Here is a 12,980-nt window from a genome sequence, read left to right as displayed (position 1 = left end):
GTTCAAGCAATTCTCTTGCCTCAGCCTCCTGAGTAGCTGGGACCACAGGTGCCCACCACCACGTCCAGCTAATTTTTGTTTTTTTAGTAGAGACGGGGTTTCACCATATTGGTCAGGCTGGTCTTGAACTCCTGACCTCAGGTGATCCACCCGACTCAGCCTTCCAAAGTACTGGGATTACAGGCCATCGTGCCTAGCCTCCAAATTCTGTTTTTCTTAGAATATAGTAGAGTTGCATCTTAAGGATTTAGTTTTAAAATCAGCATGTAAGGTAAACATTTCTTTTGTTCAAGATTATTCTTACGAGTCCAGCACTGCTAGTTTTTTTTCCCATTCTGGGTCAGTAGTTTTCTTTAGTTGAGCACTAGATGAAAGTGCTGGCTTTCATTTAAAGGTTTGTGAATGAATCCTGTATAAGTTCAACCACTAGAGTTCCATTCACTGGGAAAAGATGCTCACTCTGTGAGGGCATGTGGGAGATGAGACAGATTGAGAGGAGAGCTGATGTATGCCTCCAGTCTCAGGCTTTCTTGTGGAGTAAGTGGAGCCCTGGGTACTACTGAAATTATTCTCTCTCCCTCCATCACCCTGGGCAGTTGAGTTTGCATAAGTTAAATGTCCGTATGATGTAATTGTACCAGCCTCTGTAAAGAAACATAAACAGGATGAACATGCCTGATTATTTTCTGGCCTTTCTCATTTTTATATAGAAGATAAGAATGAGTGTGATTTGGTTAGCAGCAATGAGTTGAGGTTGTTTTAGAAAAGTGGCCCCTTGCAGCCCCAATCTTACCTATTTGAGTTTGCCAGGTGGTATGAGGTTCAGGAGGCAGCCCAGCAAATATTGCTAAGGCTTAGGCTCTGTTCTAGTAGTTGCAAACCCACTGCTGGTGCCAAGTCAGGCAGAGAAGGAACATTGCTGCTGCCACACAGTGTCTGCCCCTGGCATCCAGGTGTCACATACACACGGTTATTTCCAAATGTTGTTTAATGTGTGCCTCTAGCATCCTAGCAGTTTGGCAGAAGAACATACACATTTATTGAATTTCCTCTGGCCTAGCTGCTTAGTAGATTCCAAATGAATAATAGAAGAAATGTTGTGGTAAATGTAATGCATGAAATGTGGGTGTTAGAGGGGTCTTAGGTATTATTTAGCCTATCCTCTGAATTGTACAGATAAGAGACAGATCCAGAAAGGTGAGGTGATCTGCTATAGACCATGAGTTAGCTGCCAAGATGGAATGGAAGCTTTAATTGTCTGATGCCTATTTTGTTGCTTTTTCTACTTGATAGAACTTATGGATCAAGTAGTATTCCATAAGTTCAATTGGAGTTACTCAGCCTGGCCTGCATAAGTGAAGCAATTCTAAAGGGAACTGATATATACAAACACATGTAAACCTCATTCTCTGCTGGTTTACATTCTGTTTGAAGTGGAAGTTGATGTTTGCTGTCATCATTTTGTTTTGTGTTAATTAACAAATCTGATTATGTGGCGGCCATAGGAGCGTGCCCTTTAGCTCTATGTTTAAGGGAACCTGCTTCAAAGGGTGTGGTGCAGTTAGCTGACAGCATCAAGCTGCTGCACCTTTGGGATCCACCACGTGCTCTCGGGCTCCCCATCAGCCTGGCTAAGATTTTCCCAGAGCTGCGTATGATCTTCCTTCCTTCCCTCCAGTCTGAGGCTCTCCTGCTTTCTTCTGCTCCTTCTCTCCTCCACCCTTCCCACACATGTCCCCATAATCATTCTCTTGTACTTTATGTCTTAGTGAGAGGTGACAGCGTGCTGGCAGTCCTCACAGCCCTCGCTCGCCCTCGGCGCCTCCTCTGCCTGGGCTCCCACTTCGGCGGCACTTGAGGAGCCCTTAAGCCCACCGCTGCACTGTGGGAGCCCCTTTCTGGGCTGGCCAAAGCCGGAGCCCGCTCCCTCAGCTTGCAGGGAGGTGTGGAGGGAGAGGCGCGAGCGGGAACCCGGGCTGCGCGCGGCGCTTGCAGGCCAGCTGGAGTTCCGGGTGGGCGTGGGCTTGGCGGGCCCTGCACTCAGAGCAGCCGGCCGGCCCTGCAGGCCCCGGGCAATGAGGGGCTTAGCACCTGGGCCAGCGGCTGCAGAGAGTGTACTGGGTCCCCCAGCAGTGCCAGCCCACTGGCGCTGCGCTCGATTTCTCTCTGGGCCTTAGCTGCCTTCCCGTGGGGCGGGGCTCGGGACCTGCAGCCCGCCATTACCTGAGCCTCCCACCCCCTCCATGGACTCCTGTGCGGCCGGAGCCTCCTCGACGAGCGCCACCCTCTGCTCCACGGCGTCCAGTCCCATCGACCACCCAAGGGTTGAGGAGTGCGGGCGCACGGCACGGGACTGGCAGGCAGCTCCACCTGCAGCCCCGGTGTGGGATCCACTGGGTGAAGCCAGCTGGGCTCCTGACTCTGGTGGGGACGTGGAGAACCTTTGTGTCTAGCTCAGGGTTTGTGAATGCACCAATCGACACTCTGTATCTAGCTACTCTGGTGGGGCCTTGGAGCACCTTTGTGTCCACACTCTGTATCTAGCTAATCTGGTGGGGAGGTGGAGGACCTTTGTGTCTAGCTCAGGGATTGTAAACGCACCAATCAGCGCCCTGCCAAAACAGACCACTCGGCTCTACCAATCAGCAGGATGTGGGTGGGGCCAGATAAGAGAATAAAAGCAGGCTGCTCCAGCCAGCAATGGTAACCCGCTGGGGTCCTCTTTCACACTGTGGAAGCTTTGTTCTTTCACTCTTTGCAATAAATCTTGCTACTGCTCACTCTTTGGGTCCACACTGCCTTTATGAGCTGTAACACTCACTGTGAAGGTCTGCAGCTTCACTCCTGAAGCTAGCGAGACCACGAGCCCAGCGGGAGGAAGGAACAACTCCAGACGTGCCGCCTTAAGAGCTGTAACACTCACCGCGAAGGTCTGCAGCTTCACTCCTGAGCCAGCGAGACCACGAACCCACCAGAAGGAAGAAACTCCGAACACAGCTGAACATCAGAAGGAACAAACTCCGGACACGCTGCCTTTAAGAACTGTAACACTCACCGCGAGGGTCCGCGGCTTCATTCTTGAAGTCAGAGAGACCAAGAACCCACCAATTCCGGACACATTAGCATCTGCATCCCAGAAGACCTGAACCGACATAGTATACAGGTGGATTTGAAGTTATTTTTAGTGTAGTGGTCAATAACGGTTGCAGAAAATCTTTAAAAACAAATCTTTATGTTGAGTAGGGCTGAAAATTGCTACAAATGTTTGATTAGTCATTTTTTACATTTTCTTCTCTTAACTTCAAGCCAGCATGAGAAGAAATAAAGTCAGAGCAATGGGAAGTACACTGCTGTCAAGAGGCAGGAGTCCCAGAACCAATTCTCTTTCTGACCTTCAAGAATTCCCTTAGTGGACAAAGAGCTTGGAGTCTCGCTTACTTCCTAGAAAACGAACTGAGTGATCTCTGGATGTTTTCTTCAGCTCTGATTGTGGAACAGATTGCAAGAAAAGAGGTTGAGTGGCCAATTGGTCCCAACAGTGTGAACATTAAGTCTAAGTTTAAATTGAACAAATACAAGTTAGTACAAAGAAAAGGAATTCAGAAGTTGTGTGGTAATTGTCTCCATGTTATTGTCCAATTTATTTGTCAGTTCACTGACACCAAATACCTTGGTGCAGATAGTGCAGTTTAACTGGTGTCTCTATGTCAGAGTGCTTCTGAGATTTTTAATCTCCATGGTAAAACAAGATTATATGTAAGTGCCTGGAAATGGAAGTTTTATTCCCCACAGTATGGAATAAGAAGATAGAGATATTTTAGTATAATTGCACCTTAAGTTATGTAACTCAAAATGCTTAGTATTTCTTCCCACTCTGTACTCACAACAGCTGTGGTTTAGAGTTGAGACCACCCTGCTTTTACCAGTGATGGTAGCATTCAGTAGTTGATAACGCCAATCTGTGCTGCAGCTGCCTTTAATAGTAAAAACCCCTTCCTGCTCTAAGTCCGTATAATCCCACAGTTTTATAGAATATGGCCTCTTTTACCACTTTTTCCTCTTTCAGTGCTGATTCTTAGCTTTGAAGTTTTTAAGCTTGCTAATGATGCTGTGACATACAGTCCTTAATTTATTTTATAGAATTTAGCTTTTTGGAGCTGTGTTTTATATTCAGTTGCTGAATTTGATTCACCATGGTCTTTTAGGCTTGTTAGCTGTTTATATTCACTTGTGTCTTTCATAAGCATGTAGTAGCTGAAGCCATTGTCATTAGAGAAGATAAGACTGCTTGTGTTAGAATTCTGAAACCCTAGCAGTTCATTTCAGTTTTGTTTCAGCATTTATTTAATGTTTCTTATGGGTTGGGGATTGTGATGAGTGTTCTTGTTTTAACTGGATGTTGGGCGGAGAGCACAGAGCATATGCCACTGAACTGATGCAGTGATATGTTTCAGCACCTTTCATGTTGAAATGTCATGTTACTTTGTAATATGAAACTTGTAAGTTATAATGGAATCACAATATGCCTTGTTCTCAGGAATTATATATAAAATATTTAACAACAGGTATGGCATAGTCACTGCCCAAGCAGAACAAATGTTAAACAACCAGAACCAGTTCGTGTCAATGGAATCTCAGCCCTGCCTGATCTGAACATAAGTTAAATGGATTCAAAGTCTTATATGTGATAGAAGCTTTGATTCTGGTTTTACCAGAAGTTGTAGAAAAGAACGAGCTTTTGTACATATTTTATATATTTTCTCACTGGAAAATGATTTCATTACATGACAAAGATGTGAGCCACTCTCTCATTGCTTTTGTACCTTACGCCTTTGCAATTCAACCCTACCACCAGATGATAGATAACACAAGCAGACCCAACCCCAATCTACAATATGTACAGACATTTATTGAACAAAACTTTATTAGAAATCCAGTACAAAATGATTCATATGACCCGTTTTGTAAAACTGAATGAAGTTGCAGTTTTCTGTCTTTTAAGTATTTTCTTTGCAAGAAAGTTTCAGCTGAGACAAATGAGGCTTTTTGTATTTGATCTCAAACAACCAGCAGTCCTCTTGTAGTAGTCTGTTCTTACACTGCTAATAAAGACATACCTGAGACTGGGTAATTTACGAAGAAAAAGAGGTTTAATGGACTCACAGTTCCACGTAGCTGGGGAGACCTCACAATCATGGCGGAAGGCAAAGGAAGAGCAAAGTCACATCTTACATAGTGGCAGGCAAAGAGAGCTTGGGCAGAGGAATTCCCCTTTATAAAACCATCATATCTCATGAGACTTATTCACTATCATGAGGACAGCACAGGAAAAACCTGCCCCCATTATTCAGTTACTTCCCACTGGGTGCCTCCCATGACACGTGGGAATTAGGGGAGCTACAATTCAAGATGAGATTTAGGTGGGGACACAGCCAAACCATATCACCTCTTAAACCTGTGGTTTTCCACAGAAGGTGATTTTGCCTTCTAGGCAACATTTGGCAATGTCTGGAGACATTTTGCTTGTCACAACTCAGAGTAGAGGGTAGTGCTGCTGGGCTGTACGGATTAGAGGCCACGAGTACTGATAAACGTTCTACAGTATGTAAGACCTGTCTCCATGACAAAGAATTATCTGGTCCAAATTGTTGATAGTGCCAAGGATGAGAATCTTTGTCTTAAACACATGGCTGGATACAGAGCTTTTTAGGGATCAATTCTGAGGTACCACTCCTACAGTAAAAGCTAGAGGCCTCATTGGATTTCTTTAACCTGTTCATGCAGCATATGTAGGAGTGTCTTTATAATATGGCAGCTAATTCTGATATCTTTGTGAGAGCTCTTATTTTACTGATAAGAACTCATATCTAACATTTATCATGCTGGTTAATGGACCATTTTCACCAATAAAATCCCATTTCCAGCAGTCATTTTGCTAATTAGCAAAACATCACTGTTGATTAAGACATGGATGACTGAAGCCCTTCTAGTAGCCTCCTACTTTTCGAGCTTCTAATAAGAATACTTGCTGATTGCTCCTGGATTGTGCATTCCTGAGTAACGTGCTGGCAGCACCTAATTCAGAGCTTACATAATAATGTACATACATAATAATGTACACATAAAATCACACTGTATATCATGTGGTAGTTTGAACTAAATTGTAGACATTAGGACAGATTTCCTTCCCAGAAGTTGTACCTACTTACTTCGTACAAACTCTTGCCCTCAGTGCGGTTCATTTGATTCAGCTACTGTGTACTGAGTGTTTCCTTGTGGAAAGTACAGATCTAGCTTGAGCCAAAGATACAGACAGAGAGGAGGAAAGCCTTTCTCTTATCTCAGAGAGTTTACAGTTAAGGAGAGGAGTAGTGGGTAAGTAAGCATGTATCATACAAGGTAAAATCAAAACCAAGTGCCATAGGAAACATATTGAAAGGTTTTATTAGCTGCAAAAGTAGGAGAAGCAGCTAGGGTATGACTTGGCAAAGACTCTGGAAGTAATATCCAAGAGTGGTTTTGGAACATGGGTGCAGGGCCGGGTCAGTGCGTGGTGATGTGGTGATTCCAAAGGGTCGACGTGGGCACCCAAGTCTTCTGTCTCCTCACTGAGTTTCTTACTGTGTCATAGTGCTAATAACTTCCAAATTATGAAATAAAACTAGAAAACTGGAGGAGTAAATGTATAGTTTACAATTGTTCCCTCTCTCTCAAGCTGTAGAACAAAGTTTATAAAGTTGGTTCTAATTTCATCCAGCACTGCATTTTGCTTCTTTTGTTAAGCACTATGATATACATAAAAGTTATGAGAGAACTTCTGGGATAATTTAAAGCAAAACACCACCAGATCACTTTCTATTCAAAATTTGTGTACTCCAACAACCTCCTCTCTTTATTCAATGTTGGCTTTACTTTTTAATTTCAAAAATCATTCATTTTTGGCTCTGCATTCTTATTTAAGAGAATAGCAGATATACTTTTGCATTAGTCCATTTTCACACTGCTATAAAGAAATACCCGAGACTGGGTAGTTATAAAGGAAAGAGGTTTAATTGACTCACAATTTCACATGGCTGAGGAGGCCTCAGGAATCTTACAATCATAGCAGAAGGCAAAGGGGAAGCAGGCACCTTTTTTACAAGGCAGCAGGAGAGAGAAAGAGCCTGTGAAAGAGAAACCTTCAGACACTTACAAAACCATCAGATCTCGTGAGAGCTCGCTCTTGATCACTGGAACTGCTCGTGGGAAACCACCCCCATGATCCAACCACTTCCCACCAGGTCCGTCCCTCGACACATGAAGATTATGGAGATTACAGTTTGAGATGAAATTTGGGTAGGGACACAGAGCCAAACCATATCATTCTACCCTTGCCCCTGCCAAATATAAGATTCTTTTTACATTTCAAAATTAATTAGGCCTTCCTCACAGTCCCCCAGAGTCTTAACTCATTCCAGCATTAACCCAGAAGTCCAAGTCCAAAGTCTCATTTGAGACAAGGAAAGTCCCTTCTCTGTAGGAGCCTGTAAAATCAAAAGTAAGTAAGTTACTTCCAAGATAAAGTGGGGGTACTGGCATTGGGTAAGTGCTCTCATTCCAAATAGGAGAAATTGGCCAAAATAAGGAGGCTACAGGCCCCATGCAAGTCCGAAATCCAGCAGGGCAGTCATGAAGTCTTAAAGCTCTAAAATAATCTCCTTTGACTCCATGTCTCATGTCTAGTTCATCCACATTCAAGAGGTGGGCTCCCATGGCCTTAGCTTCGCCCCTGTGTTTTTGCGGGGTGCTGCCCCCATGCTTCTCTCATGGGCTGGCATTGAGTGCCTGTGGTGTTTCCAGGCGCACTGTGCAAGCTGTCAGTGGATCTACCATTCTGGGGTCTAGAGGACAGTGGCCCTCTTCTCACAGGTCCGCTAGGCAGTGCCCCAGTAGGGACTCTGTGTGGTGGCTCCAACCCCACATTTCCCTTCTGCACTGCCCTAGCAGAGGTTCTTCATGAGGGCTTTGCCTCTGCAGCAGACTTCTGCCTGGATGTCCAGGCTTTTCCATACATTCTCTGAAATCTAGGTGGAGGTTCCCAAACCTCAATTCTTGACTTCTGTGTGCCTGCAGGCCCAACATCACATGAAAGCCGCTAAGGCTTGGGGCTTGCACCCTCTGAAGCAATGGCCTGAGCTATACCTTGGCCCCTTTTAGCCACAGCTAGAGCTGAAGCTGCTGGGACTCAGGGCACCAAGTCCTGAGGCTGCACACAGCAGCAGTGCCCTGGGTCTGCTCCAGGCAACTGTTTTTCCCTCCTAGGCCTATGGGCCTATGATGGGAGGGGCTTCTGTGAAGTCCTCTGATATGCCCTGGAGACATTTTCCCCATTGTCTTGGTGATTAACATTCAGCTCGTTGTTACTCTTACAAATCTTTGCAGCTGGCTTGAATTTGTCCCCAGAAAAATAGGTTTTTCTTTTCTACTGCATGGTCAGGCTGCCAATTTCCCAAACTTTTATGCCCTGCTTCCCTTTTAAACATAAGTTCCAATTTCACATCATCTCTCTCAAGTTCAAAGTTTCACAGTTCTCTAGGGTAGGGGCAAAATGCCACCAGTGTCTTTGCTAAAACATAGCAAATGTCACCTTTGCTCCAGTTCCCAGTAAGTTCCTTATATCTATCTTGAGACCACCTCAGCCTGGACTTCATTGTCCATATCACTATCAACATTTTGGTCAAAACCGTTCAACAAGTCTCTCAGAAGTTCCAAACTTCCCCATATCTTCCTTTCGTCTTCTGAGATCTCCAAATTGTCCCAACCTCTGTCCATTACCCAGTTCCAAACTTGATTCCACATTTTCTGTATCTTTATAGCAGTGCCCCACTACCTTGGTACCATTTAACTGTATTATTTCATTTTCACACTGCTATAAAGATACTACCCAAGAGTAGGTAATTTATAAAGGAAAGAGATTTAATTAACTCACAGTTGCGCTTCCTGGGAAGGCCTCAGGAAACATACAATCATGGTGGAAGGCAAAGGGAAAGCAGGAACCTTCTTCACACGGCAGCCAGAGAGTGAAAGAGCATGTGAGGGAGGAACCGTCAAATGCTTATAAAACCATCAGATCTTGTGAGCACCCCCTCACTATCACAAGAATAGCAGGGGGAACCTCCCCTGTGATCCATTCACCTCCCATCTGGTCCGTCCCTCAACATGGGATTATGGGGATTACAGTTCAAGATAAGATTTGGGTGCGGACACAGAGCCAAACCATATCATACCCCAAGGTGGCAAAGGACGTAATCAGTTGGCTGTTTTCAGTATGTTATTAGTATGAAAAAGCTTAAAATGTCGATCAGGGCTCTTGAAACTCTGAGAAGGGGAAGACAAAACAAACACCAAAACCAACTGCCTTGATCTAATCCTGGGTGCTTGGGTTTGAGTTCCAGACTTCAGATTAGGAAGTCTATTGGAAGAATGGGCTTTTGTATTTCATCTCTCTGGTCTATGTTCACCTTATATTAGGTGTTATAGCATTAGTGGACATCAGCGCAGTTTAACATTTCCAGCTGGGATCTGCTTATAGCTGATGCTTATGCCTCCAAATAGTCATTGAAAAGTATGATTATAGGTTGGACATCATTTAAGTTCACCTAGGTGAGTTACCCTACTGAAGGTCACCCTCTGGTATGGTTTGGAAAACAGTGCTGGAAGTATAATTCTTTGTTTATTAATGCCACTTGGTAAAGACTCAGTGAACCCTATGTAATTTCTCTTAACAAAAGTCTAGATTCAATTAATTGAATACATGGCTACTTTAATTATTCTGTTACAGCTAATTGATATTCACAGTGATCATGTTTTACAGCTTCTAAATGCAGTATTACCGTACAAGTTTATGGTTCAGCCTCCTTTGATATTTCACTTCTTTTTCTGTTTTATGTCAGCTTATAATTTTATTAGGTTCATATATATTGCACCTCGTATGTAGTTTTGACAAGAAATAAAGCTCTTTTTCCTACTCTTACTTGCTCATCTGCCTATGTGAGTTGTAAAACAGATTTTGCCTACCATAGATTATCCATATTATAGTGAAAGATTAATCTTTCTCAGTTCTTTATATGTATGCTTCAGATTGTTAAAAGATTTAGAATGGAAGGATATATAGTTACAGGGATGTCCTGCTTATATTGTTAAGAGAGTTGTTGCCTTTTCTAAATCCTAGTAATCTCTGGCTTCATAGTGTTATCTCATGGAAAGTTGAGTAGGTACCTGCTTTGTTTTTTACCCTGAGCTATTAAAAATTGAATACTGACATTTCAAGGAACTTTGTCACTTAAAATATACAAGCTTTGCCCATAGCACAGAACCTTGCCTTAAAATTCCTTGTGCTTGATACACAAAGTAACAATACATTATCTGTGCTAAGTGATTGTGATGTCACCGAGTTCCCAATGTCATGCAGTTGATGCCACACCTGAGTCCCCAGGAGCAACCAGGGCTAAAAGGGCGTAGTAATGCCGAAAAGTTTGTGCTATGAAGATTTAGCCTGGACTATTCATGAGAAGGTGAAGTTTCTATCAGCGCAGTATGTTATATTCATAATCCCAGTTTTCTCTTGTATAAACTTTATTATACCCTTTGTTGTAAAGCCCCTTCAAGTCCATTCTGAAAAGAGACAAGTCTTTAAGGAAGTAAACGTATGTACTTCACTTGTAATCTAGCTATCAATACCAAGTTAAGACATCAAAATGTTTGTGTTGGGTTCCTTAAACTTGATTTCCATATTTTCTTTGTTTCTCTTGCATTATAGGATATTCTAGTTTTCCATAATGATCCACTTAAGTACATTGTGTCACATTTTTCAGCCCAGTTACGTTATCCCAAATCTGGCAAGATCTGAAAACTATTCAATACATATTTCTTCTAGAAATAGCAAATAGTAGATGGGGAAAAATGTTTTATATTATTTTTTCCCAAGATATGGTTCTATATCAATAAATAATGTTGTAATCCTCTTTGTTTTTATTTGTTCATTTACAATGATTCTCTGTTAGAGAGCTCTACAGAGTTTCATTTCCTTGCAGTAGGTTTACTACTTTTTTAAAGTTGAATGTGACTCTCCATCCTCAGCAGCTATTAGCTTAGTCAACGTATTCTAGGCTTATTTAAGTTTCAGGATTCATATCGTGTGACTTTTCCTCCTAGCATCATATTAACTGTTTCAAAGCAATGTGCTATTAAAGTGTTGTGGCCATGTTTCTTACTTTGTTATTCTTCCCAGTGGATCTCAAACTATTGATTCTGTTTGCAGTCCAGGGAAAGATGTGTGCTGCTGGCCTATAACTTGGTGGTGTTGGGTCTTAGGAAATATTGCCCTCTTTGGTCTTTAGTGTACACATCTGAGCTTTGGACATGTTATTTTAAACTTTTTCAAGGATCATATCTTAGAAAAGTGATTGAGCATATATCTGTACATCCTTTATTTAGGTTGTAATCAGCTCTTCAAAATTAAATTTGTTGATTGATGCGGTGTCCTCAGCAGGCTCAAGTGTTGAATTCTCTTAATGTTTTCTAAATAATGATAATGGAATATCCATTATGATTTATTTGCATTTTAAAAAATCTCACTGTGTGAACAAAGGGAACATTACCTAGTATGAGTGTTTTAATAGCCAGGGTAGATAATGCCATACATTGAATGGGGGAGAAAACCAGGTGCTGATACATTCAGGATTTAGTAGGTAATACAATTTCCATGCTTTCTATAACTGTTCAAGTTGTTAAATTTTTTGAATTGTTAATATAATTATTTAATAGTTCACTCTTTTAGATGCCCTCAATGCTACATTTCCATCTCATAGTCAAGTGTAAACATATGGAATATTGATTTTTAAAAGATTTTTTTCTGATTACAGAAGTAATAACTGTTCATTATAGGAAATAAGAAACAGTCCAAATAATATATCCTACTACATATATAATAACTGCTATAACATCTTACCATACTTTACACTTTTTTCCATGTCCATATAAACAAGTACTGAACCTTCTCCGTCCCTCCCTTCTGCTTCTCCCTCCCCCATTTCTCATGCACAATTAGGAAATTAGGGCACATGTTATTTTATGACGTGTTTTTTTCTCATTTAATATTTTGAGTTTTAAAAAATTAATTTTCTGTTAAGATATCAGCTTTCAAGGACTCTTACTGTTTGATTATATGGCTGGATCAAAATCTTTATAATCAATATCCTATTGTCAGATTTTATCTTATTTACCCAAACATCTATTGTTCACTCTTAGTTGTTGCTTTAAATAATGCTGGTTGCATTTTCTTAGATGTAAATACTCTTATATTTTAGTATTTGCTAGGATTGAATGCCTGGAAGTGAAATTGGCCACATAAAAAGATTAATGATAATAATGCTTTATACACACATTCACACATTTATAGTTATTATTACAAATTTTAGTATGCTTAATTGATATTCATTTTTAAAATTTATGTAGTTAAATTCATTCTTTCTGATATACAGTTCTATGAGTTTTAACAAGTGCATGTAATTATATAACCACCACCACAATCAAGAAACATATTCATTTCCTCACCTTAAAAAATTTCTTCCTTTTGCCCCTTGACTATAAAGTATGTTTGTTTTTAATTCTGAACATATAAAGAAGCAAAAATAAGGAAATAGATACTGCCCATAAGTCTACCAGTCTGCTGTAACCTCTGTTGACATTTTGTAAAATATCCTTCTGGTTTTTTTGTTTGTTTTTGTTTTTCTGTTTTTTCTCTTCATCTTCCCTACAAAAAAAGAGGTTATACTGCCTTTTGGTTTATATAGCTTTTTTCTTTTCTCTTTTTTAAGTGGTATACTTTGAGTACATATTTCATTTAGCCATTGGATTGGTTTGTTTTTGTTTCTCTGCAATTCTAAACAACCTTGTAATGAAGTTTAAACAACCCTATAATGAACATCTTTGCATATAGT

At 41.3% G+C, this 12,980-nt stretch overlaps 1 protein-coding gene across 3 annotated transcripts in view; it reads left to right on the top strand.

Annotated features, from left to right (window-relative positions):
- Positions 1–12,980, top strand: part of CHCHD3 (coiled-coil-helix-coiled-coil-helix domain containing 3) — a 304,023-nt gene that overhangs the window by 187,106 nt on the left and 103,937 nt on the right. The window lies entirely within an intron of this gene.

This window comes from Pongo abelii, chromosome 6 (genome assembly GCF_028885655.2).
Source record: "Pongo abelii isolate AG06213 chromosome 6, NHGRI_mPonAbe1-v2.0_pri, whole genome shotgun sequence".
Taxonomy (NCBI): Eukaryota; Metazoa; Chordata; class Mammalia; order Primates; family Hominidae; genus Pongo; species Pongo abelii.
Note: the sequence above shows the minus strand (reverse complement) of the source record. Positions and strands in the feature narration are given on the sequence as shown.